At 39.7% G+C, this 27,318-nt stretch overlaps 1 protein-coding gene across 2 annotated transcripts in view; it reads left to right on the top strand.

Annotated features, from left to right (window-relative positions):
• Positions 1 to 27,318, top strand: part of znf800a (zinc finger protein 800a) — a 186,897-nt gene that overhangs the window by 14,797 nt on the left and 144,782 nt on the right. Inside the window, exons 3-4 of one of the 2 annotated variants that reach the window (XM_041216082.1) lie at positions 20,052 to 20,144; positions 24,854 to 24,952. The exons of the other annotated variant lie outside the window; for it this stretch is intronic. The gene's annotated coding sequence lies outside the window, so the exon portion shown is untranslated. The remainder of the gene's footprint in view (positions 1 to 20,051; positions 20,145 to 24,853; positions 24,953 to 27,318) is intronic. 2 annotated transcript variants of the gene reach the window in all.

Here is a 27,318-nt window from a genome sequence, read left to right as displayed (position 1 = left end):
ATTTGAACTCTTGATACTCTTTTGAGTAAACCTGTTTCCATCTGTTTCAGATGAAGTTACATTGTTTCATAGTTTGCCATTGTGAGATTTGAACTCTTGATCTTGGGGTTACAAACCCAGTACCATAACCACTTGGCTATTTAGGCCAAGCCATGAAGTTACATTGTTCGCCATTGTGAGATTTGAACTCTTGATCTTGGGGTTACAAACCCAGTACCATAACCACTTGGCTATTTAGGCCAAGCCCCTCGCTACTTTTGTAACTCTTTCAAGTACAAACCCGTTTCCATCTGTTTCAGATGAAGTTACATTGTTTCATAGTTTGCCATTGTGAGATTTGAACTCTTGATCTGGGGGTTACAAACCCAGTACCATAACCACTTGGCTATTTAGGCCAAGCCATGAAGTTACATTGTTCGCCATTGTGAGATTTGACATCTTGATCTTGGGGTTACAAACCCAGTACCATAACCACTTGGCTATTTAGGCCAAGCCCCTCGCTACTTTTGTAACTCTTTCAAGTACAAACCCGTTTCCATCTGTTTCAGATGAAGTTACATTGTTTCATAGTTTGCCATTGTGAGATTTGAACTCTTGATCTGGGGGTTACAAACCCAGTACCATAACCACTTGGCTATTTAGGCCAAGCCATGAAGTTACATTGTTCGCCATTGTGAGATTTGAACTCTTGATCTTGGGGTTACAAACCCAGTACCATAACCACTTGGCTATTTAGGCCAAGCCCCTCGCTACTTTTGTAACTCTTTCAAGTACAAACCCGTTTCCATCTGTTTCAGATGAAGTTACATTGTTTCATAGTTTGCCATTGTGAGATTTGAACTCTTGATTGTGTGTATAAATAGATGCATGTGGTGCAGTGGGTCCCAGGTAACTCTTTCGAGTACAAACCCGTTTCCATCTGTTTCAGATGAAGTTACATTGTTTCATAGTTTGCCATTGTGAGATTTGAACTCTTGATCTCTTGATCTTTTTTTTTCAGATGAAGTTTCATAGTTTTGCCTTTGTGAGATTTGAACTCTTGATAGTTTTGCCATTGTGAGATTTGATCTCTTGATCTTGGGGTTACAAACCTAGTACCATAACCACTTGGCTATTTAGGCCAAGCCCACAAAAAAGGTTAGTATGCAGGCACAGCAGGTAATTAGGAAAGCTAATAGGCTATTATTGTTTATTGTGAGGGGAATTGAATACAAAAGTAGCAAGGGGCTTGGCCTAAATAGCCAAGTGGTTATGGTACTGGGTTTGTAACCCTGATATCGAGAATTCAAATCTCACAATGGGTGTTATCGTGGCTGAGCGGTCTAAGCCGCTGGATTAAGGCTCCCGTCTCTTTGGACACGTGTGTTCGAATCCCACCGCTGCCGAACGTTACTCAAAAGAGTATCAAGAGTTCAAATCTCACAATGGCAAACTATGAAACAATGTAACTTCATCTGAAACAGATGGAAACGGGTTTGTACTGGAAAGAGTTACATCGCTTGGCCTAAATAGCCAAGTGGTTATGGCACTGGGTTTGTAACCCCAAGATCAAGAGTTTAAATCTCACAGTGGCAAACTATGAAACAATGTAACTTCATCTGAAACAGATGGAAACGTGTTTGTACTCGAAAGAGTTACATCGCTTGGCCTAAATAGCCAAGTGGTTATGGTACTGGGTTTGTAACCCCAAGATCAAGAGTTCAAATCTCACAATGGCAAACTATGAAACAATGTAACTTCATCTGAAACAGATGGAAACGGGTTTGTACTTGAAAGAGTTACAAAAGTAGCGAGGGGCTTGGCCTAAATAGCCAAGTGGTTATGGTACTGGGTTTGTAACCCCAAGATCAAGAGTTCAAATCTCACAATGGCAAACTATGAAACAATGTAACTTCATCTGAAACAGATGGAAACGGGTTTGTACTCGAAAGAGTTACATAAGTAGCGAGGGGCTTGGCCTAAATAGCCAAGTGGTTATGGTACTGGGTTTGTAACCCCAAGATCAAGAGTTCAAATCTCACAATGGCAAACTATGAAATAATGTAACTTCATCTGAAACGGATGGAAACGGGTTTGTACTCGAAAGAGTTACAAAAGTAGCGAGGTTATGTTTAAGTTGTACAGGGCACTGCTGAGACCACATCTGGAGTACTGTGTATGGTATTGGTCTTATTATTTAAGGAAGAATGTAAGTGCTTTAGAAGCAGTTCAGATAAGGTTTACTAGACTAATACCTGGAATGGGCGATTGTCTTATGAGGAAAAGTTGGACAGACTAGGCTTATATCCGCTGCAGTTTAGACGAGCAAGAGGCGACTTGATTGAACCTTATAAGTTCCTGAGGGGTCTTGACCGGGTGGATGTAAGAGTACCTAGAATTAATGGTCACTTTTTTAAAATATGGGGTCACTCATTGAAGGCAGAGATGAGAAATTTTTTGAAGGTTGTGAGCCTTTGGAACCCTCTTCCTGAAAAGGCATTGGAAGCAGAGAATTTTGAATATTTTTAAGGCAGAGCTAGATAGGTTCTTGATAAATAAGGGAGTAAAAGGTTATTGGGGCTAAGTGGGAATGTGAAGCTGAGGTTACAATCAGATCAGCCATGATCTTATCGAATGGCAGAGGAAGGCTCGTGGGGACGAGTGGCCTACTGCTACTCTTAATTCGTATGTTTAGCCATCACACAACTGTTTTGTGTGAAGTTGTTCCTGATTTTCCTTCAACCAGATTGACTCTTCCCTCATGTAAGTGTTAATGTCAGTTTCCTTTCATGTTTTAAATGAAACCATCCCACAACTCAGATTTGTCCTCTTATTATCCTAGTGGAATTTTTTTGGATTTGTTCCAAGGTCAGACTATACTTTCTAAGGGGCAGCACCTGAATCTGAACACAACATTTTAAATGTGGTCTGATTTATTTCTGTGTTCAATTGCAGCAGTGCATCCTTGTTGATAAGTCTTTTAATCATTGCACCTGTGAGCTAGATTTTAATGACATAATTTTCAAGATCCTTAATTCCCTCAGTTCATCCATCTCCCCAGTGCTTTGCCATTTAGATTTGCTCTCACCGGTTTTGTTTTGCATCTAAAATGCACCAGCTCACATTTAGTTATAGATACATTTCTAAAAGGAAAGGGAAACAGGGCTGTTAGTTCACAAAACATAGTAATGGAACTGACAAGTTTGCAAGGGGTAGTCTACATGGGGCAATGATTGTATTTTGATCAAAGTGTATTACTGTGCAGTTCCAAACATCACAGTTGTATCCACCCGCTGGATCTGATCATACACTTTTTCAATTTGTGATGTTCTCACAATTCAAAATGGTTTCCATCATGTGCAGACATTCAGTTTATTCTCCTGTCTTCCAGAATTCAGATCACTCATCGACGGTGAAAATTCCAACACCACTTCCCACTGCCTATCAATCTGAGAATGATTCCTAATCCCAACAGGCTTCCCCTGTTTTCCACCAACTTTCTTATTCATGGCACAGGTTGCTGCCAGTTCCACCCAGCTCAATAAGTAGTTAGCAATTCCTTGCTTGGAACCATATGAAATGCCATTTTAATATCCATGTATACAACTTTGGCATAAATTAAGTACTTTTGCTAGTTTTAGTTTGGTAATGGTTCCGCTTAATTCATTCTGGATACCATTAAAATCAGCCCTTTAGTCATGCCCCCAGCCTAACTCAATACAAAATTTTGTGAAATAAAAACGAAGTGCTGGAATTACTCAGGTCTGGAAGCATTTAAGGAGAGAGAACAGAGTTAACGTTTTGAGTTGAATGTGACAGGGTTTTGAAGAAGAGTCATATTCAACTTGAAATGTCTCTCCACAGATGCTGCTTGACCAGCTGAGTATTTCCAGAACTTTGTTTTTAATTTAGGATTTTATTTCAGATCACCAGCATCTGTAGTATTTAGCTTTTATTACAAATTTGGTGGAGATTAGTTTGATTGAGGCTATAAACTTGTGGGGCAAGTCAAGTCACTTTTAAGCAAAGGCATTGACTCTGAATTTGCAATGAAAATACCGTTATATATATTTTAACAAATGATAATGGAGGAAATATGATAGCAATAGCTGTGTAGTTAAATGTGAAATTCCAGAAGATTCTGTTAGAGATACCCTGCTCCTTCACAGGTGCTGTTGAAGTCCTTGTCGATAAATCTGGCATTGAAATAATTGCAATACCTACCCATCGGTTCTCTGCTAAAGATAACTGCAAAAAATTAGGACTGGTATGTTCAAAAATAAACTACTAATTTAATAAGTAATAATTACTAGTGAACAAGCTCATTGGCCCTAAAATAACTAATTTTACAAGTGTGAAGTCTCATTCCCTTGGAAGAATATTTGTGTTAGAGATTTAAAACAAAAATAAACATTTAAGTAAATTTTTGGTTTTACTTTCTTGTTCATCTCTTATTTTCCCTTCTCCCATTATCCCAACTGTATTTCCCAATCTCTATTTTGCTTTCTGTAAATCATTTGAATCTAATTTATATTTCTTGCTTTGGACTCTGTGTCTGTGAGGGTTCTTCAGCCTGGTTGGTTGAAGAAACTCCTGTCATGTTCACAGACAACCCAGATCCCCTGTAGAGGGCACCACATTGGAAAACACATCAGATTGGAGTAGCAGGTCCCAAACTGTGGGTTGTGACCCCCGATGGGGTCGCAAGATCACATTTTGGGGTTGTGAGCTCCTCTACTTCTGATCAGCAATGGTGACTGTGGAGAGGAGTTGATGCAGTCCAGAGGCACTGATGGGACAACCCTGGACCCACTGGATCAATTCCACTCAGCAGCATGGAGTGGACTTTCAACCCATGGCGCTCCTTAACTTCAGAAATCTGTCTTAGCAGTGAGTGCCAAGCGGGCCTGGGGTGTTTGTGTGATGACGTGGTGCAGGCAGAGGCCAATATAGACTGACTGTGTCCGGAGTGTGGGGAAAGCCAGGAAGTCAAGTGGCTGAGCTGGGACGGTGAATGGCGGCTTTGAACTTGGCAGTGTTCCGTTCCTGTCTGCCTATTGTACAGGCTGTAACCACTCTGTTTCATAAGCACCACTGTCTAGACCAAAATGGGGTTGGGGTGGGTGGGGGGGAGGAGGAGGGAGATGTGTGTTGGGGGGTAGAGGGGTTGGGAAGAGGGATTGCTGAGTAAATGACTGGAGGGGATGGGTTGCAAGAGAGGCTAGTGTCTGTTTGTGTGGGGTGGAGAGAGGGGTGATTACAATGTTTGTGAGGGAGGTGGTGGCTGGGAGAGGGGCTTCACTGAGTCTTCTGTCACCAGGGAATATGGAGAGCTTGGCTGAAACCTACATGAGTATATAAAATAATACAATTTTGATGAAGTGCTTTAACAATACAATTTCATGTTTATATGATGTATTATGTGTTGATCTATAATACCCAGTATGCAAATTTTAATTATGTACTGAATGTTACTATGCTGCTTCATTGCTGTTTTGTTTTCTCTGGCATCTGGGTCCACATTGATTTTCTAGTGTTAAAATGGAGTCACATGAGGAAGTAGTTTGGGAAGCACTGGGTTAGAGAAAGTCTCTACTGACAAGCCTGTGGACAGTCTGGACAACGGTCAATGAGGTGAATGGCGAAAGCTGCTCCTTCGCTGTTTGTATTGTGGGCCATACTGTGAGGTTTGTTTAGTTAAGTGTATGACTGGCATTTATTTCTGATTTTACCTGGTAGCCACTTAAATTTCTAACTGCAGAGTATTTTTGAGCATTGACTGTTTAAGTTATTGAGTTGATTTGGATTGTCCAGATATAAGTGAAGTCTGTTAGTGTCCACAGTAAAATTGAAATGAAAGGAATAATGTATAAAGGTTAACTATAAATTCATTGTTTAACATAGTTATTCTGCACCTCCCTTTTGCAAAGGTGACAATGTATAATATCCAAAGACTTGAAACTCTGCTGCTTTTTGAAGCTGTGTGAAAGATCCTGTGGAAGCCGAGGAATTAACTAAGGAAAATGGTTTTCTATTTGTTTTTCTGACATGTCCCCAATATAGTCCTGGATATCAGGGGCTGTGAATGTATATAAGACATCACATCTGGTTTATCATCTATCCTAACGACTTCCGCAGACGATCATCACATCACCCCATGAATACCTCTTTCACCTAAAAGGTTCTTGCCTTTCAGAGATATATATTTGTTCTGTAAGTTTTCAAATCAATTCCACTGAAGGCCCATGGACTTACCAATGAATAATTTCTCCCACTGTATTCTAGCCCAGTTCCTCCTTCATCCTTTCAGAGTTAGCTGTGGTTAATTTCTGATCTTCCTCCTCTCTCAAGTCTATTGTGAATTCAATCACTACTGCTATGCCTGAGATGCACTTTTACCACTACCTCACTTTCTGGTATGCCACTCATGATTAAATGGAGCATTACCTGCTCCTTTCAAGCAAGATGTCCTAATTTACATATGTGCACATTCCTTGGCTAAGTCATCAAGGTTAGGAGATCAATAAAATGCTCCCACCTAGGTTTTACATCTTTTTCAGTTCTTTAGCTTTATCCAGTGTGCTGACTTAGTCTTTTTCATTACTACTTTCTACTGCATTTATGGTTTATTTTGTTAACACTGCCACCTTACTGTTTCCATTTGTCTTATACTTTCGAAAATTCAGTGCCCTATTATGTTTAGCTCTTCCACTTAGTTAGACTGTGGTCAGGTCTTTTTAATTGCTACCCTATTACATTCTTCCAATGAGATTCATGCTTCTAGTCCTTGTGTTTTATTTGTACTACTGCTGGCATTTGTTTGAATTCTTTCCTTCTAACTTTCTCATTTATTGATTTGTGTGTTTCTCATCTATTTATTGTCTTGCTTAACATCTGTAAAACCTATCACTGGCACCATCAAGCCTTTTCATTTTTTTGTCCTCCTTGTTATCAATTCTAAACACTCTGCTTGAACCATCCCTTCTTTGTTTCCGTTGTAACCTTTCTGTTTTATGTATGTGCCAGATGCTCACTCATCTGTTTTATTTATATATGAGTCAATCTTTCATGGCGTTGTATTTGGGAAATCAAGACCAGGTGGTCTTATGGTGCAACGAGTTTAGAAAGTGGGGATAATTGGATCAGGGCACATAGGCATATTGTTTCAAAACTCCTTTTTGTATATATTTTGTAAATCCCAATGTCTACATTTATACCACAAATTGCCTATGTAAACATGTCATGCATAAATGTACCCCCCTGCCTGTGGTGGGTCAGCAGTGCCTCCGGTGACGGGAAGTTGTAATTACAGTACAATGAGTTGCTACTATAAATGTGGAATTAGGAATTTATAACAGACAAAGTTGACAGGAAATGCACTCATATAAGATTTTTCATAACTACATTGATATGTGATGTAGCCTATTCATCTATTTGCTTTATGCAATTGCTATGTTATCCAGTCATTATGCATTTTCTTTGTTTCCCAAAGCTGCAAATATATTTTGCTGCAGCCTGTTCCTCTTCCCTGTAAACTTTGTGTTCAAATCAAAGTTAATTATGCTGTCTTCTACACTGTCATTCTTCTTCAGAATCCTAAAGCTGTAGTACTGCTTGCATCCCTCAGTCAATTACTAATCCTGCAATCTACAAGCTTCTCAGCCTTCTCAATGTGTAATGAGGCACTTATTGGAAATAGATGCATCCGATATCCCTGTGCAAAAGAGTTTAGTTAGTAACTTGAAACCTTTGACTAGACTGAAATGAAACTTCAGGAACCATCTCCCTTTGATGACTATTGTCAGTGACAAAAATTTACTGTTTGACTTTAAGAGCATAGAAATAGGAGCAGGAATAGGCTATTTGGCTGCTTGAGCCTGGCCCACCATTCAATAAAATTGATTTGATTGTGGTCTGAACTCCACTTTTTTTGCCTTCCCCCCTACCCCATCCCCCAGTAACCTTTGACTCCCTTGTCAATCAAAAATCTGTCTAACCCAGCTGTGAATATATTCAATGACCCAAGCTTCACTGTTCTCTAGGGAAGAGAATTCTAACTGCTAACGGCCCTTTGACAGAAGAAATTCCTCCTCATCTCTATTGAATGGAAGACCCTGTATTTGGAAACTGTGCCTCTCTAGTTCTAGATCCCCCCATGAGTGGAAACATTCCCTCAGCATCTATCCTGTCAAGTCCCCTCAGAATCTTCTATGTTTCAATAAGATCATACCTCATTCTTCTAAACTCCAATGAATGCCTTTTCAAAAGATATATTTTAGAAAAGTGGTCTTCTTGAGTATTTAACTCTTGGCTAATCCTCCTGAAGGACTCATCTTCTTCATTTAACTTTTAAGTCATCTTCAGCCTCACCCATTTGTTTTATATGCTAGTTAGTCTCCCATGTATTTGGAGAATCAAGACCAGGTGGTCTTGAGGCGAGGCAGACTTAAAGGGCAGTGACATGTACTGGTTTGGGGAATGCTGCAGGTGCAGTGATAGACTAATTGCTCTGGTTAACATCTAATATAGTTGTAAATGTATTCAAAAATAATGTGTTTACAGTTTTGCTGTATATGCTGCTCAGAGCGATTGTTCTCCCCACCCCACCACTCTAATTTTAACATGTAAAAGTTCACCCAGAAGATGATTGTGTGGCAACCGTTTATTTTGGCAAGCAATGGTGTGAACAGAATGGGAGCATTTCAATTTTGAAATGTATTTGTGCTGTTTAAAATTAGAGGTGAAGTTGTACAGTAGTCGATATTGGGAGCATTATCCCATTACTATATCTGATGAGGCAGGCCTTTTTTTAAACCAAAAAACAAAAAAGATCATTCTACAGTATTATTTGTGTGTGACTGAAGAAGTGATGTCTCAGTAGTGCTGATTTCTGACCTCATCCTCAGATTCAAAAGCTGCAAATCTGTTTTATGCTATGCTTTTTCAAATGCAATGCTGTTTTTTATTTATGACCTTGCTAAAACCCTACATGGCATTAGTTAGATCACATCTAGAATACTGTGAACTGTAAAGAAAGATATACTAGCATTAGAGGCAGTCCAGAGAAGGGTCACTAGGTTGATCCTGGGGATGGAGGGATTTTCTTAGGAGGAGAGGTTGAGTAGGTTGGTCCTGTACTCATTGGAGTTTAGAAGAATGAGAGGCAGCCTTACTGAAACATATAAGATTCTTCGGGGGCTTGACAGGGTAGATGCAGAGAGATGAGACTCACTCTTGTGGGTGAGTCTAGGACCAGAGGGCATAATCTCAGAGTAAGGAGTCATCCACTTAAGACAGAGATGAGGAGGAATTTCTTCTCTGAGGGTAGTGAATCTGTGGAATTCTTTCCTGCAGAGGGCTGTAGAGGCTGGGTTGTTAAGTATACTCAAGGCTGAGATAGACAGATTTTTAATCAGTAAGGGAATCGAGGGTTATGGGGAAAAGGCAGGAAAGTGGAACTGAGGATTATCAGATCAGCCATGGTCTCATGGAATGGTGGACCGAATGGTCTGCTTCTGCTCTTGAGCCTTATGTTCACACACTTTTGCTTTCTTATCCTATTTAGCATGATTTCTTGATGACTCTCACAGCATACTTATGGTTGTGGCTAGTATTAACACAATTGTCTTAGAAAATAGCAGTCCTTTACCTGTAAATGGAAATTCTGCTTTCATCTTCGTCCAGTTTTCCAAGCCTCTGCTCCAGCTGGGACCATCAAAAATGTTGGGTGCCGAGTACTAAGGATTTAGCATTGTACCTCCTTGATCTTCAGTAAGAAGGGAAGTCAAGGTGGCATAAACTAATTCTATAATTCCATTGTACTTAACAGGACTTGTAATGAAGGCTAGGATAGCTTTACCTTCTCATGTGTCTCGTTGCTTTCAGTCCCTTACGGAGACCAAGAAGGGGAAGTATTGGATCTTGACGATGTCAGTGAAGCAGTCTCGGGTGTAGGCAAGGAGAAGAGTAAGCTGAGCAAAGATGAATGAATTGGAGACAAATGGCTGGGAAACTCTGCTTCAGTTAAAATGCAAACCATGAAACGATTTTTCTAAGGATCTAAGTGTTGGCCAGATTTCCAGTACAGAGGGAGCATTACACTAACTGTAGTACATTTTCTGATTATTGTCAAGTATGAACAGGCAGCCCTTTCAATTTAACATTTTTGATGCAGTGTTAACTAAGTCCATTTTAGTGATTGATTAACAGTGAATCTTGATTTTGGTGTTTTACCAAGTTTTGAAAATCTATTCCCCAGGTTATACAGTATCATTCTGGCATGCCACATGATAGAAAGTTCTATAAATCCAGAGGGACCCGAGCAAGACTGGAGTCAATGGGAATCAGGGGGAAAACTCTCCACTGGCTGGAGTCATACCTAGTACAAAGGAAGATGGTTGTGGTTGTTGGAGGTCAGTCATCCCAGTTCCAGGATATCACTGCAGAAGTTCCTCAGGGCAGTGTGCTGGACCCAACTACCTTCAACTGATCTTCCTTCCTTCTATCATAAGGTCAGAAGTGGGGATGTTCGCTGCTGATTGTACGATGTTCAGCACCGTTCACAACTCAGACACTGAAGCAGTCTTTATCCAAATGCAGCAAAACCTGGACAATATCCAACTTGAGCTGACAGGTGGGAAATAACATTCATGCCACACAAATGCTAGGCAATGACCATCTCCAACAAGAGAGAATATAACCATTGCCCCTTGACATTCAATGGCATTACCATCGCTGAATCCCCCACTATCAACATCCTTGGGGCTAGAATTGACAGAAACTGAACTGGACTAACTCTATAAATACTGTGGCCAAAAGAGCAGGTCAGAGGCTAGGAATCCTGTGGCGAGTAACTCACTTCCTGACTCCCGAAAGTCTGTCCACCATCCTTAAGGCACAAGTCAGGAGTGTGATGAAATATTCTCCACTTGCCTGGATGAGTGCAGCTCCAAAAACTCTCAAGAAGCTTGACAAATCCAGGACAAAGCAGCCAGCTTGATTGGCACCTGGAAGTTCCTCTCCAAGCCACTTACCATTCTGACTTGGAAATATATCGCCGTTCCTTCACTGTCACTGGGTCAAAATCCTGGAACTCTCTCTCCAACAGCACATTGGGTGTACTGACACCATATGGAGTGCGGTGGTTTAAGAGGGCAGCTCACCATCACCTTCTCAAAGGTAATTGGGGATGGGCAATAAATGCTGGCCCAGCCAATGATGCCCATGTCCTGTGAATGAATGCAAAAAAATGCTGTTTGAATTGGATTTGATTACACTTGCTGTGTGTCCAGAATTAGGTGGTTGAAAGTACAAAAGCCACTATGTTTGTAGCATTTTAGTGTAAATGAAAAGCCAAGGCTCATTGCTGCATCTTTTATTGTTGGTGGGCGGTAACACTGATTTCTCTTGTTGCAAAGAGCAACATTAGGTGAATGTAAAACTGCTGGATTTAATATTGTCACATCTATAAAATGGACAAAGCTACTTTGTAGCATGGTGCCATATTTTGGGATTTCAGACAGTGCTTTCATATGGGGATCTTGATGTGATTGATGATAAGCATGCTACTGTAGGTCTAAATATAACTGTCCGAGTTAAACTCGCAGGACAGACAGGTGTAGAATAAGTTTCAGATGGGGCTCTCGAACTACTGTGCTGCAGTCTATGGAATTCGACCTTTTAGTGTTCATTCACATTAAATGCAGCTGCATCTAATCTATTTATTTGAATTCAGCAGGGGTCATTGTCAAGTTCGGCTAGCAGATTCCGCCCAGAGGCGGGGTGTATGGGATACTCAGTTTGACTAAAAGCCAACTGTGCAGTCAGGCTTTTAAGCAGAGACCTGCAAAAGCTAGAGGCAGTGAGACCTGCAACAGGAGAAAGGAGATAGAAAACAGCTTTAAGCCAAGTAAGACAATACAATGAAAACAAAACATATTTATTATTTTGATACTATTATGCAATGGCAAGTTGTATTGATGGAAATAAATGAATCTATTCCAACTTGTTCTCTATTTTCCCTCGATCGAAATAAAGCAGCTTATAAATGCATATAAAGTGCCCTGAGTGATCACCTGGATTCCCTTCAGACAGATTGAAGAGAAAAATATACAAAAGACACAAGTATCCAGCCCAGATCACTAGGGGATGCTGTTGTTGCATCCCTGGGTTTTGCTGTTGGATGTCAGTTCCCATAAGGTTGTAATAATCAGCTTAAGGGAGCAATTGAGACCATTGACCCTGAGAAGGTATCTATCTATACGTTAAGACTTAAATTTGTACCTGCTTGCTTTGCCCAATTCACTATATAATTTTGTATCAAATTGGATAGACAACACCAGTACAGTGGATTATATAAACAAAAAGGGATTTTAGATTATTCCTGACCCTGTGCCTTAATGATTATGTGGCCATGATACTGGCACCAATAAAACTTGACACTTGCTGTTCAGTATAGCAAGAGCACAGAATATCACAATGGACTGCTTGCAGAGCAGATAAGGTTACCTTAAGATATATCTTATAGGATTACTTTTTGGGTCACTGTAAAGGTCAAGGCATGCAAAATGATATTTATATTAATAACCCTTTAATGACCTGTTACAGTGGGAGGACCAAATTTATTATAATTGTCCTCAGATCCTGAATTGAATCAGATTATAGCAAACAAGGGTTGCTTGCATTTTATTCATTGGCTTCAAACACATTCTGTGGGAATAATTGCAAATACTTCGTCTACCATTGAGATAATGGCCTTTATTTGCACATTTGCCTCCAGCGGCACACGTAGTTGGGTGCAAAGCAGATACTTGGCCTAAAAGATCTTGGGCCTAATTTTTCATAGGCAATAATGGTGAGGTTAACCTTGCTCACTGTTTATAATAGCAACTTCTGGTATCCTCGCATGCGTAGTTAAATGCGGAAACCTGGAAGCTTCTGTCAGAGATACCCTTCTCCTCTGTAAATTGCACATGACAGTACCTCGCTGATAAACTTGACATTGAAACCAATTCAGTGGGCATAAAGTTGGGTTACTTGTGCACTATTTTCATGTGAAAGACAGCAAGAAAAAGTAAGGCTGGTGCATTCACGAGTAAGTGAATTTTTAATGACATGATAATTGCTGCCAGACAACCCATCTGACCCTGAAAAATTCATTTGTACAAGTGTGGAGTTTTATTTCTTCAGAAGTTCATTAGTGTCGGAAGTTTAAAAAGAAAATGTAATTTTTAAAACTTTTTTTGTTTATCTCCTTGTTTATGTCTGTTTCTTAATCTCATTTGTTTTCCTAGTCTTTATTTTGCTTTCTCTACATGAGTTAAATCTACTTAATACTTCCTGATTTATATTTCCTGGTTTAAACTGTTGCTCTGTGAGAATCCTTCAATCTGATTGGTTGTTTCAGGTGCCCAATTAGAATAAGCTTCTGCTGTGAAGCCGAAACTGTCAGGGAGGTGATTGGCAAGTGCTGTTCCTTTGATGCTGACTGCAAGATCCGAGTCCTCTAGTCTGTAAAGCTTAGCTACTCATTGCATAAGCTTATTGAGCAACTGAGGAAACCTGCAAATAAAACAATTAAAATCAAGTGCTGTATTGTGATAAACTATTCTTTTATCCTTGTTGGATTACAAGTATTTAGTCATAATATCTTCTTTCTGGAAAATATTTCAATGCATTTATTGTTTCCTTTAGATAGTATACTGAATATGGGGGTGGTGATTTCTCTTTCAACAAAAAAGTGTGACGATATATGAATTGGTAATCTTTTTTGAGACTGATTCGCTTGAAGAATATACATTTGTAACTTGTCCTTGTTCTATTGTTAGAACTTGCTTTTGTGATTTTTAATGTCTTTCTATCATAACTTAATGTTTGCTTAATTTGTCCTATGATACAATATTTGGCTAAATAATGCACCTTAATTCAAAACTAAAATTCATATGAGAGCCTGTGGGTAGATGGGAAGGGAGCAGGGTGTAAATACTTCATGTGGAGAATGAAGAATACATTCTTGATTTAGGAAATCTATTTTTCTTCAGGCTTCATTGTCTATACAACAGAAGTAAGCCATAATAGTCAAACTCCCAGTAGGTTATGCTACAAGGGGATTTTAATTTCCTTTTATTTATTCTTTCATGAGATGTGGGTGTTGCTGGCAAGGCCAGTATTTGTTGCCCATGAACTGAGTGGGTCACTAGACCATTTCAGAGGATGATTAAGAGTCAATCACATTGATATGGATCTGGAGTCGCATGTAGACCAGACCAGACCAGATAAGGATGGCAGATTACCTTCCCTAAAGGATCTTAGTGAACCAGATGGGTTTTTACAGCAATCGACAATGGGATTATGGTGACCATTACTGAAACCAGCTTTACAATTCCAGATTACTAATTGAATGTAAATTCCACCACCTGCCATGGTGGGATTTGGGTTACAAGTCTGATGATATTACCACTATGCCATCCCCTAACAAGGGAGTGAAAGGTGGTAGGCAGGAATGTGCAGTTGAGGTTACATTCAGATCAACCATGATCTTATTGAATGGCAGAGCAGGCTTGAGGGGCTGAGTAGCCTACTCCTGCTCCTAAGTCGTATGTTCCCCCAATTACTAATGCTACCCTAGAGGATAGATCTACCAATTGGGAGACCCAAAGAGCAATGTTTAGAAAATGGGATTGATGTAACAGCTTTAGAAATAAGTTTAATCTTGCTTTGAAAGATGCAGAAATGGTTTAAATAATGTCATAATCAAGAATTCATCTTTGACTGTTTCTCCCCCCCTTCAGATCTTTGCTTTTGTATTCAGTTCACTAAGTCTTGTGAGCAAGCAGCTGACTCAACTTCTTCGCAAGCAGCACACAGCTGAGGTAGTCTTAGAACTCTTCATGCAGTTTAGTTCAAAGTCAAACAGCATCCAGCTTTGTTTATTGGCACTCAGCTTTAGTTGCACTTGAGTCTGAATCAGGATTATCAGTTCACTTTCTAATCTGTCAGGCAGGTGATGTGTTTGGGCTTTGCAGAAAGATTGGCAAAAGCTATGAAGCAGCCTTGACCTCATGCTGCACAAGTTGACATGAACAGGTCCTCAAAACATAAACAAGTCCCAACTAACAGTTCGGAGAGCTGATCAGAATTCGGCAGGGCCAGGACTGCAGTGTTCAGGAAGACTGCTTTTAACTTTTCAACAGCAGATTAACATTCATGGCCCAGTCTTCTGCAACCAGAGTTTTTGAACATGGTTAACCCTCCCCTCTTCAGGTATCTTTTTGAATCCTGAAAATAATGCGTTTAGTGGTTTAACTAAAAGGGAAAATCCATGAATGAAATAGTAATTAAAAAGCCCTAATGCAGATGTGATTCAGATGAGTTTTGCCATTAAGCCAGTTTCAGACAATGGTTTTATTGGGGTCAATTGCTATTCTTCCTCCAATTATGTAATGCAGAACATATGGCTGCCTTTTTGAGTATGTACTGCTATCACTAGCTTAGAAATTGGTTCCAGTCGCAATGAAGCTGTTTTTTCATTGGTTGCAAACCAAACGATCCCTCCAGTTAGCAGAAAGCTGATTTAATTCTCATCTTTAAGAACAGAAGACATGATTCTAATGAAGAGTTAGGGAAATAATGGTTACTTGGATAATTGATTATTGCCCAAATCAAATAGTGGAATAGTAGCTATAATCACTATGCTTTTTCTCATGTAGAGGAATGTTATAATTTATTTGTTTGTTTTCTATTCTTTGTGATATGGGCGCTGCTGGCAAAGCCAGCACTTGTTACCTGTCCCTAATTGCCCTTTAGTGTGGTGAGTCGCTGCTTCGAATTGCTGCAGTCCCTATGGCGTAGGTACACCAACAGTGCTGTTAGGGAGGTATTTCCATGATTTTGATCCAGCAATAGTAAAGGAACGATGATTTAGCTCCAAGCCAAGATAGTATTTGGCTTGAAGGGAACTTGCAAGTTGCATCCGCTGCCCTTGACCTTCTAGAGATTGCAGGTTTGAAAGGTGTTGTCAAAGGAGCCTTGGTGTGTTGCTGCAGTGCATCTTGCATATGCTTTACACTGTTGCCACCGCATTGGTGATGGAAGGCATGAATGTTTTAGTTGGTGGGCTTATCGGCCCGATAAACAGGCTGCTTTGTTCTATAATATGCTACCTTAGGATTCATAGATCCAAATAGTCGTCTTGTTTTTCTCCCCCTCTGTGTGTGTGTGTCTCTCTCTCTCTATTGCTAAAGCGCCATACTGATGTGGTCAGGTCCCTTGAAATTCCGCCTACTGAGCCCTTTCATATTTGTTCCAAGTCTTTCCTCCTGGAAATCTTGCAGGAGGCAAAAAACATTTTATGGTGATCCCCCTTCTCCATTTCATTGAAAGTTTGTCAAATTTTCCAGTCGTCTGCAGCTGAAGCCCTTTGATATGATGGCCTGAGTTGTCTTTCAACGAAATTGAATGGGTAAAGTTAATGGCATCTCTACACTACAGCTTCTTGGAAAACATATCTTGGTATTTACTGTTACTATATTTGCATCCCCACACCCCTGCCCATTAACACACAGAATCATAGAATAATACAGCACAGTAGGAGCCAATTTGACCCATCATGCCTGAACTGGGTCTGTGGAAAATTTGTCCAATTATTCCCAGTGCTGCTCTTTCCTTATACCCCTGCAAATTTTCCCCCTTCACATTTTTGTTCAATTCACTTTTGAAAGCTATTCTTGAATCTGCTTCCACCACCCTTTCAGGCAGTGCCTTCTAAATTACAACAGCTCGCAGTGTGAAATTTTATTTCCTCATGTCACCTCTGGTTCTTTGCCAATTACTTTAACAGTGTGCCTTCTGGTTACTGACCCTTCTACCACTGGAAATAGTTTTTCTTTCTTAGTCCATCAAAACCCTCCATGATTTTGAGCACCTCTACCAAATCTTTCAGAAACCTCTCAACTCTGTGCTGTAAGTAGACAGCCCTAGTTTATCTCTTCTCCACATGTAACCAGTCTTTCATCCCTGGAACTGTTGTAGTAAATTTCCTCTGCACATCCTCTTAAGGGCTTGACATTCTCCTTAAGATGTGATGTCCAGAATTGGCCTCGTTGCTTCAGCTGATGCTGAACTAATGTTTAATAATGATTTACCATAACTTCCCTATGCCTCTATTAATTAAGTCAAAAATCCTGTATGCCATTTTTAAGGGCCTTCTCAAGTGGGATGGGCAGTATATGCTGGCCTTGCCAGCGCCACCCACATCCCAAGAACAAATAAATAGAAAAAAACTTGTCCCACTGCCTTCAAAGACTTGTAATCATACTGTCTCGGGTCAATCTTCCTGCACTCTGTTTAACATTGTACCATTTAGTTTATATGGCCTATGCTGATTCTCCCCACTAAAACGAACTATCACACTTCTGCATTAAATTTGATCTGCCATCTGTCTGCTCATTTTGCCAATGTCTATAAACTTCTGGACTCAGTTACTGCTCTCCTCACTGTTCACTACATTTGACTTTCCTGTCCTCTGTAAATTTAGAAATTATACCTTGCATATTCAAGTCCAGGTACTATACATTAAAGAAAAGTCCATGGTCACAATACCAAACACGGTGGGATACTCCTGAATACTTCTCTCCAGTCTGAAAAACAACAGCTTATCACTACACACTGCTTTCTGCCCTTTAGCCAGTTTTGGATCAATGCAGCCACCGCCTTCCAATTTTGCTAACAAGTCTATTATGTGGTACTTTGTGGGTCAAAACCTTAGAACTCCCTTCCTAACACCCTTCCTGTGGGTGTACCTACACCACATAGACTGTAGCAGTTCAAGAAGGTGGCTCACCACTCCCTTTACTGGGCAGTTATGGATGGGCATAAATGCTGGTCTAGTTAGCCCACATCCTGTGAACAAATAAAAAACACCTTTTGAAAGCCCATGTGCCCCACATTAATCAGACTACTCTCACCAACCCCCTCCAATACTTCATCAAAGAACATGTAGACATAATAGTTCATCATTCTGTATAAATCTTGGAGCTCTCTGCAAATAGAATTTGGAGTCAGATAAGCAATGACAATAATACTGATAAAATGATGTTAAACAGTTGAATGTGCCTTTATTTCTCTCCTGTAGTTGGTCCTCGAAATAGTTGAGTTTAAATTGTGGAATGGATTTCAGGGTGATCAGTAGATTGTAGAAGCAGTATAGGAGGCCCCTTGATTGTGCAATGGCACAACTCATTCTCCAGGTTTTTTCCTCTATGTGGGTAAGTAGCAAACTTTTGGTGTTTTGATGGCCCAGTCCCAGTTCTTGTATGGGGAATTGTCCACACAAAATTGCATCAACATCATATGACATAGAGCTTTGATGCACAGTAATTCGTCATCATTGGGATTTGTGGACATGTGTGTAATTTCAGCCATAGCATGATTTTTAAAAATTGTTCTTGGGATATGGATGTTGCTGGCAGGGCTGCTCATCCCTAATTGCCTTTGGGAAGGAGGTAATGGATTGTCTTGATTAGTGCAGTTCATTTGGTGAAGGATAGATAGAGTTCCAGCATTTTGACCCTTCAACAATGAAGGGATGGCATTATATTTCCAAGACTTGGAGGGGAGTTTGGAGGCAATAGTTTTCTCATGTACCAGCTGTCCTCGTTCTCGAATGCAGTGCAGGTCGCAGGTTGGGAGGTGCTGCCAAAGTTGAGTTTGCCCATTCCTTACAGTTTTCAAGAAGGATTTTCATATTGGTTCACTCTTGAAATAAAAAAATTCTCATGAACCATACTTCGAGAAAATTGTTTACATAGGAAATATTAGCAACTTTTTCAGGGGAACAGTCTTAGAGAAGTTAAGCAGCTAAAGTAATCAAACAGGAAACTGAGAGTAGAGGTGAATGGATGTTTTTTGGGCTGGAAGAAGATTTTCAGTGGAGTTCCTTGGGTCAGTGTTAGGACCCTTGCTCTTCCTGATATGTATTAATGACCTTGACCTGGGTATGCAGGGCACAATTTCAAAATTTGCAGACTATTCAAAACTTGGAAGCATTATAAACTGTGATGTAGAACTTCAAAGCAACAAAGGCAAGTTGGTGGAATGGGCAGACAGGTGGCAGATGAAGTTCAATGCAGAGAAATGCGAAGTGATTCATTTTGGTAAGAAGAATATGGAGAGACAATATGCAATAAAGTATACAACTCTAAAGGGGCAGGACAGAGGGACCTGGGTGTATATGTGCATAAGTCATTGAAGGTTGCAGGACAGGTTGAGAGTACAGTTAATAAAGCACACCGTATCCTAAGCTTTATTAATAGGGTTACAGTGTATAAGACAAAGAGTTTATGTTGAACTTGTATAAGACACGAGTTTAGCCTCAACTGAAGTATTATGTCCAGTTCTGGGCACCACACCTTAGGAAGGATTTGAAGGTCTTGAAGAGAGTGCAAAAAAGGTTCGTGAAAATGATTCTAGGGATGAGGAACTTCAGTCATAAAGATAGACTGGAGAAGTTAGGACTGTTTACCTTAGAGAAGAGAAGGTTGAGAGGAAATCTGATAGAGGTATTCAAAATCATGAGGAGTCTGGGCAGAGTAGATAGGAAGACACTGTTGCCACTCATGAAGGGATCGAGAATGAAAGGGCACAGGTTTAAATTAATTCGTAAAAGAAGAAAAAGTGATATGAGAAAAATCTTTTTCATGCAGCAGATGTTTAGAGTTTGGAATGTACTGCCTGAGAGTGTGGTGGAGGCAGATTCAATTGAGGCAGTCAAAAGACTCTTCCTTTCCAAATAACAATGTGCAATTTTACGGGGAGATGGCAGGAGAATGGCAATAGGTGATTTACTCATTTGGAGAGCCAATGTGCCAAATGGCTGCTTCCTGCGCTGAAACAATTCTGTGACTCTGTGAATGCAGATGAATAGAGTTGACATAGTATCTCTGTAAAGGGCCCCCCTCACTTCCGTGACATGCTCAATGTTTCAGAAATCATTCAAGAGAACGAAAACATACTGTGACGTATGTACTGTTTGTTTTCTGTTGACCTCTTCAAATTTCTCTCCATCTTTCCTGAAGGTTGTGGATTCAAAAAGGGGTACAGTTCCATGAATGCTGGCTAACCTTTGGTGCCTCACCCAAGTTGTCGTTCTTCAATTGAGAGTCTAAGCAGTGAGTGTCAGGGGGCTATTTGTTTACAGGGTTCTCACAAGCCTGATTCATTGGATATCCACATGTTCTTAGCTAGCATGGGTTACTGCATAGCAATTGGAGGAATCGTTCAATGCTTCCTCTCTGTAGCAAAACTACCACTGTGTTTTTATGCATCTGATCCTGATTGTACTACCAACAGTGAATAGGCAAAAACTTCTTGCAAGAACTATAGCCCAACTTACCTTTCACTCCATGATTATTGAGATGTTGCTCTGCCTGAAATTAGATAATGCAAATCAGACTGGGGATCAAATATAAGACCTTTCTGTGGTTTTGCTCAGTTCCACATTGCAATGCCTTTAACATTGTAGAGGCCTGATTTGTGTATGTTTTTAAAATATTGCAATAATTTTTTCGGGCAGTTTTCAAGACTAGTGATGAATGTATGTTCGGTTAAATTTTGGATTGTTTTTCTACATGAACTTGTGGGTAAGGAGACTTTGTTTCAAATTGTTAGGTGACCAATTTAGAGGATAATGAGGTAATTTCAAATGTGGTGGTTTGAAAATAAACAAATTGCAAGATTGAAGTTTCAAGTAATTCAGACTTTGAGATCATAATTGAAGAATCAAAATTAAGCTTGAGCTTAATATATAAGGTTGGACATGCTTAGAAATGGAAGGAGGTGAATACATCTAGTCAAAATTCTTTAACTTGTTTCAACCAGTAACAATATGAGAGAACCCTGTAATCATAAAATATGTCCCTAACATGCATACCTTTTTAGCGATGCTTGCCTTTTGATCAATAATCTAGTCATAAGATAATTTTAAAATCTCACAGTTAAAATAATGCATATATAACAACTTGCATTAATATAGTACCTTCAATCATAGTAAAATGCTCAAAGGTGCTTCACAGGAGCATTATCGAAGAATATTCAAAACTCAGTTACATAAATTGTGATTAGGACATTTGACCAAAACCTTAGCCAAAGAGGTAGGTGTTCAGGAGCATCTTAAAGGGAAAGGGAAAGAGAAAAATAGAAATGTGGGCAGATTTGGGGAGGGCATTCTGCAGCTGATGGCCTAGTCAGCTGGAAGCTTGGCTGCCAACCCTGGAGTGTTGAAAATCGGGGTATAGAAACAAGCTAGAAATGCAGGAGTGGAAAGGTCTTGGTGGGATGTAGAGCTGGAGAAGGTTATAGAGATAGGGAGAGACAAACTATGCAGGCATTTGGAAATGAGGATAAGAATTTTAAAATCAAGGCTTTACATACCAGGATCCACTTGGTCAGTGCGCTTAGGGGTGATAAGTGATTTGGGCCTGTTGCAATTTAGGATATGAGCAGCAGAGTTTTGGATGTACTCCAGCTTGCAGAGGCTGCTGTATTTCATATTATTCAAATTAGTTAGATTTACATGTTTATCTTTTATTTAAAGTATGAACTTCAGTAGGGCTGCTATTCATATTGTGCAAAGCAGGTAGGGTTATGTTGTATGTTATCCTGTTGTGTTATTTAGATCTTTTTATTATATCAGGTTTTGTATGGAAGCTTTATTCATACCAGTGTAGAGGTTTATCTGAAAATATATTGGTCTACATTTTTAAATTGTAGAAGTAGTTTCCTATTTAAGAAGGCAATTTGTCCTTTTATACATTGATCAGATGCATCAAAATTACAGGAACTGTCCATTTAATTCAGGTGCATCTATTCTGTGAACTTACACCATGGAAATTGGCCAGTTGGCTACATCACCACCTCTGGCAATTTAATAAGTCTCACAATAGCTGTTTCTTAACACAAGGTAAGTGATTAAGTTCCAGTACTCTTCCAGGATTTGTAACTTCACTTAACAAAAACAAAAACATCACCACCTCTGGCAATTTAAGTAAACCTCATGGTAGCTGGCAGTAGGGAGAATTACAGTGCAACAAGTTTGCTGTAGTAGCTTCCATTAAAAAGGGGGATATAGGAATTTATAATGTAAATATAAGTTTAAGGGCAGAATGTATGATTTAAAAATGGGGACTGAATTACACTTGTATTTTGGTTCAATTATTCCCCCATTTTCTAATGCTGCTTCACCTGAAGACTACAGCTGGCCTCAACTCCCTTTATACAGTGCTGTGGAAGATTAACCAGTACTGTTCAGAATCTTCTTTTCTATAAACTACCTGATTTCCTGTTAAAATAAATCATGGACTTTGCTTCAATAATTTATTAGCAGATAATTTCACATTTTAATCCTCTTTTTTGAAATCCATGTGTACCATATTTACATTTATTTTGACTAATTTTGTAAGTGAAGTTACAAAAGGCAATGGATCATAAGCATAGAAAGTTTAAGGCATAGAAAGAAGCCACTTGGCCCATCGTGGCTGCGCTGGCTGAAAAACGAGACACCAAGCCTAATCCCACTTACTAGCATTTAGCCTGTAGCCCTGGAGGTTATAGGACATCAGATGCATATCCAGACACCTTTTTAAATGAGTTGGGGGTTTCTGCCTCTACTACCCTTTCAGGCATTGAGTTCCAGGCCCCTACCACCACCTGGGTGAAAACATTTTTCCTTATCTCCTCTCTAATCCTTCTACCAATCGCTTTCTGCTGAAGTAAATAAGCCCTTTCCATCCACTCTATCTAGGCCCCTCATAATTTTGTACATCTCAATCAAATCTCCTCTCAGCTGCCTCTGTTCTGAGGAAAACAACCCAGCCTATTTAATCTTCCTTCATTACTGCATTTTTCCTGTCTCGGTAACATCCTCGTAAATCTCTCCTGTGCCTTCTCTTAGTGCAATTACATTGTTTCTGTGATGAGGTGACCAGACTGCACACAATACTCAAGTTGTGGCCTAGCTACTGATTTTTACAGCTCCAGCATAACCTCCCTGCTCTTATATTCTATGTGTTGGCTAATAAAGGAAAGAATTCCATGTGCCTTCTTAATCATCTATTGACCTGTCTTTTTTTTCATTCATTCGTTCATGGGATGTGGGCGTCACTGCCTAGGCCAGCATTTATTGCCTGTCCCTAATTGCCCTTGTTCAGAGGGCATTTAAGAGTCAACCACATTATCCACATTGCTGTGAGTCTGGAGTCACATGTAGGCCAGATCAGGTAAGGACAGCCGATTTCCTTCCTTAAAGGACATTAGTGGACCAGATGGGTTTTTAAGGCAATCGGCAATGGTTTCATGGTCATCATCGGGCTTTTAATTCCAGATTTTTATTGGATTCAAATTTCACCATCTGCTGTGGTGGGATTTGAACCCAGGTCCCCAGAGCATTACCCTGGGTCTCTGGAATAGTAGTCCAGTGACAATACCACTATGCCACCACTTCCCCCCATCCTTGTTACCTCCAGGGACCTGTAGACATTCACTCCAAAATCCCTCACATCCTCCACCCCTCTCAGCATCCTCCCATTTATTGTATAATCCTTTGCCTTGGTTGACCTCCCCAAATGTATCAGCTCGCTCTTCTCCGGGTTGAATTCTATTTGCCATTTTTCTGTCCACCTGACCAGTCCATTGATATCTTCCTGCAGCTATCCTCCTCGCAATCAACCACGTAGCCAATTTTTGTCTAATCCGCAGACTCCTTGATTGTGCCTCCTACATTTATGTCCAAATCGTTAATATATACCACAGAAATCAGGGGATCTAGTATTAAGCCCTGAGGAACCCCACTGGAAAAATGTCCGTCAACAATTACCATCTGCTTTCTGCTACTGAACCTATTTTGTATCCTGCTTGCTACATTCCCCTGGACCTGATGGACTTTTTTTTAAACCAGCCTGCCATGTGGGACCTTGTCAAAAGCCTTGCTAATATATCCATGTAAACCAAATCAACTGGTACTACCTTTATCAATCTTCCTTGTTACATCCTCAAAAAATTCAGTGAATTTAGTCAGACCCTGAACAAATCCATGCTGAATATCCTTGATTAAACTGTGCCACTTATCTTGTATTAAGAAACACATCTATTATGAGACTTACTTAAATGTAATCATTACCGACCCTACATTTTCAAATTTGTGGGTGCAAATATAAATCCATCACTGCCATTGGTTTACAATGGCTATGCCTACACTCAAGTTGGTTTACCAATGATTTTGATCAAATCTCCTGAAGTGTCTGATTCACTTATATTGGATACTATTGGCTGAAAGCACCATCTTTTATATTTCTCATTATCAGTTGACACAAAAGCTGGAGTTAGTACCACTTGCAATTCCATGCTTCACAAGGGCAGCTGCTATTTCAGACAGTTGACGCTGAGCATTTCCTATCAACATAAGAGTCGATTACAAAGGCACTGCTTATAATGTTTTGAACACATCAACTATTTTGGGCAGATCAATAAGTATGTATCACTTAAAAAGCTTTGCTGAATTCAGGCAGTCGGGCCTTCAAAAAGTTTCAATCATTTGCCACATACCTCGTTGAAATGCAGTTACCATAGTGATAAGATTCAAGATATAATTGTGAACAAATAGGAGAAGCAATCATCAGTGAGATTTCCTGTTTCTAAAATTGGCCACTTTGTTTTTTGGTTGTGCTATCTACCAAGTATAATGGGCAAATCACATTGACACTAATGTGTGCCCTATAAGCACCAGGGACTGTTTTGGATAATAGTTCAAGACATGCAACAAAATTTTACCTAGTTGGTCAGCTCTTTTTTTAAAGAGTTAACTCCCTTTATGTTGCCTCTGTAGGAATATTTGGAGCAGTTTTACAGCCAAAACACCATTCAGAACCTTATTACTTGATGATATGCAAAGGACAGCCTCTTACTTCTTCACAACTGGACAAAAGTATGTATGGAGCAGAGATAAATGTAAATTGCTTTCATTAGATAATGAGTATTTGGCAGCATTCAGATGGTGGGGATTGTGGATCAGCAGGAGACTTGGCAACCTCATTCTGTGTGAAGGTTTCAGAGGCTTGGAATTGCTGAAGATGCATGTGACTATTCATTTGTGGCAGAACATATTATCCAAAGTCCACAAGTCTACACAGAGCTTGTGCCTTGAAAGTCAGTAAAATGCCATCTTGTATTTTGAGCTTTCTATACATTTGATAGGAGCTATCAAAATTTGCAGCTCCTTTGTTTTTTTTTTGTTGCTAATTTTGGTATAAAATTTTCAACTTAATGAATTAACATTATTTACAGATGAGAGCACCTTTTCTACATGTCACTTATTTGTTCTGTAATGTAGCTAATCTAGTAAGATGTATTGATGTCAATGGCTGTCAACCAGTCACTGTACACTCTGATTGATATGTCTCAAAATTATGGTGTGAAGGCATTTGATGAGTCATTAGATATAGTAACTTGTTTCACGTGCATAATATTTAACAAAGACATCCATTTGGATCATATTGTGCATTTGTTGAAATGATGGTGCAATTACAAAATAAGCAAAGGTGGCCATGCTGAACAAAAAGGTGTCAGACATTAGTTTGTTTTGGTTCTTGTTCTGTTACTAAGTGTAACTCTTCTTTTGTGCCTGCTCCCCATCCCCTTTCCAGGAGTGCTGGTTGATATGGAGTAGTTGCCCCGCCTATTCATCTGTTGCTGTTTCCTTTCATCTGTATCAGACTGTTGGATGTAATCGTATGATTCCAGAGCTTGTTAGTCGGGCCAGTTTCTTAGATTATTACCAATTTTATGGGCACTTAAGCTCCTTGGAGGTCACAGTAAGCTCCTGTCTACATTGACTCCGGCCGAACAAAAAGGTAGCAACAGTACTGGGAAATGCCAGTAACCAGACAATAAAAGGTGTTGCTCATTCCAAATGGATGCTGGCAAGTGAATGTTTTCCACTCCCTATCAGTTTAAAGTACTTCTGCTTGGCAAAGGGAACTGACCCGATTTGTTTTGAAATTTGTGATTAGTTCTTTTATCTATTTATTTCTGAGGTGGTGAGAGATTGTGGCAGACCAGAATTTAGAGTGGGCTGAGAATGGCAGGAAAGCCTGAAACACACTAAATACCATTTTAAAGGAGAAGGTAATGCATCCTTTTTCATTGTGTACATGTAGATGGGTTTTTTCTTTTTGCTTGTTGGTTTCTTTCAGAAGAAACACCTAAATCTTCAAGTTTGAAGTCCTCAGCGTGACAACTTTAGTGAACAGCTGAATTAATAGATTTCTTGCAATCCAATTTAGTAGCTTTTCATTGTGTTCCCCACTGATTCAGGGACATTTGAAAGCATGTACAAAAGGACCTAATTATGTGAGTATTATTTAACAGTATTTACACCTGCAGAAGTCCCATATGGCATACACTACAGCCATGGCTGCCATTGTGCAGGTTTTGGTTTTGGCACAGGAAAGGACCGCTTTCAAAAGAGCATCTGTATCCTGTTTAGTGAAGATTGTAAATGAAGTAGCAAAACTTTGACTGCAAGGACGTCAAGTTTTTTCTTCAGATGCTGAACATCAGTATTAACTGACATCTCAGTGGGAAAGGAAACATTTACCATTACACAAAGATTTAGGGTTTTTCTCTCACTGCACTTGAGTTTAATGCTATTGAAATGGTACGAACTATTAAACTTCTATTCTTGGAATATCAAGATTAGTGCATTTTTTTTTTTTGACAAAACAAAATCTAGTGATTTCTCAATGGCTGTTGAAAGTAGGGATTCCCCATTGTGACAGCACCAAGTTTATTTTGTGTTATTTATTCATGCATAAATCAAAGACAACTGAAGTCCTTGTCTTTCCCTTTTGCTTTTGGTTGCAAGTAATTGCAGTTACAGAGAACCATGTGTAAATCCACATTAGAAAGCTGAGTCTGCTAGAGTGATGTGGAGCTAAGAAGATTTTCTTGTGATATGTTTGGTGATAATGCAATGTGTGTTTTGTTTAGCATATAAAGAATATGTATTTTTTTAGTCCTCACTGAGCATGTCTCAGATCATAGAAATGACATGCTGTTGAGAGCACTAACGAAGCTACAATTTGCAACCCTTGCATACTCTCACTTCAACAGACATGACACACAAAATCACTGTAACCCAATGCACAATGCATGGCACAAGTTAGTGAACAGAATCTTTAAATGGTTGCCATTAGTGGCCCACTTGGGTGGTCAAGAAGTGCAGTTAAATTTGGGCACCCATGCTGTACTATTGTTGTTCTTCAAAGAGATAGAGGATAGTAGCAGCAATCA

The sequence above is a fragment of the Carcharodon carcharias genome, chromosome 21 (genome assembly GCF_017639515.1).
Source record: "Carcharodon carcharias isolate sCarCar2 chromosome 21, sCarCar2.pri, whole genome shotgun sequence".
Classification (NCBI taxonomy): Eukaryota; Metazoa; Chordata; class Chondrichthyes; order Lamniformes; family Lamnidae; genus Carcharodon; species Carcharodon carcharias.
This window is presented reverse-complemented; position numbering and strand designations above follow the sequence as displayed.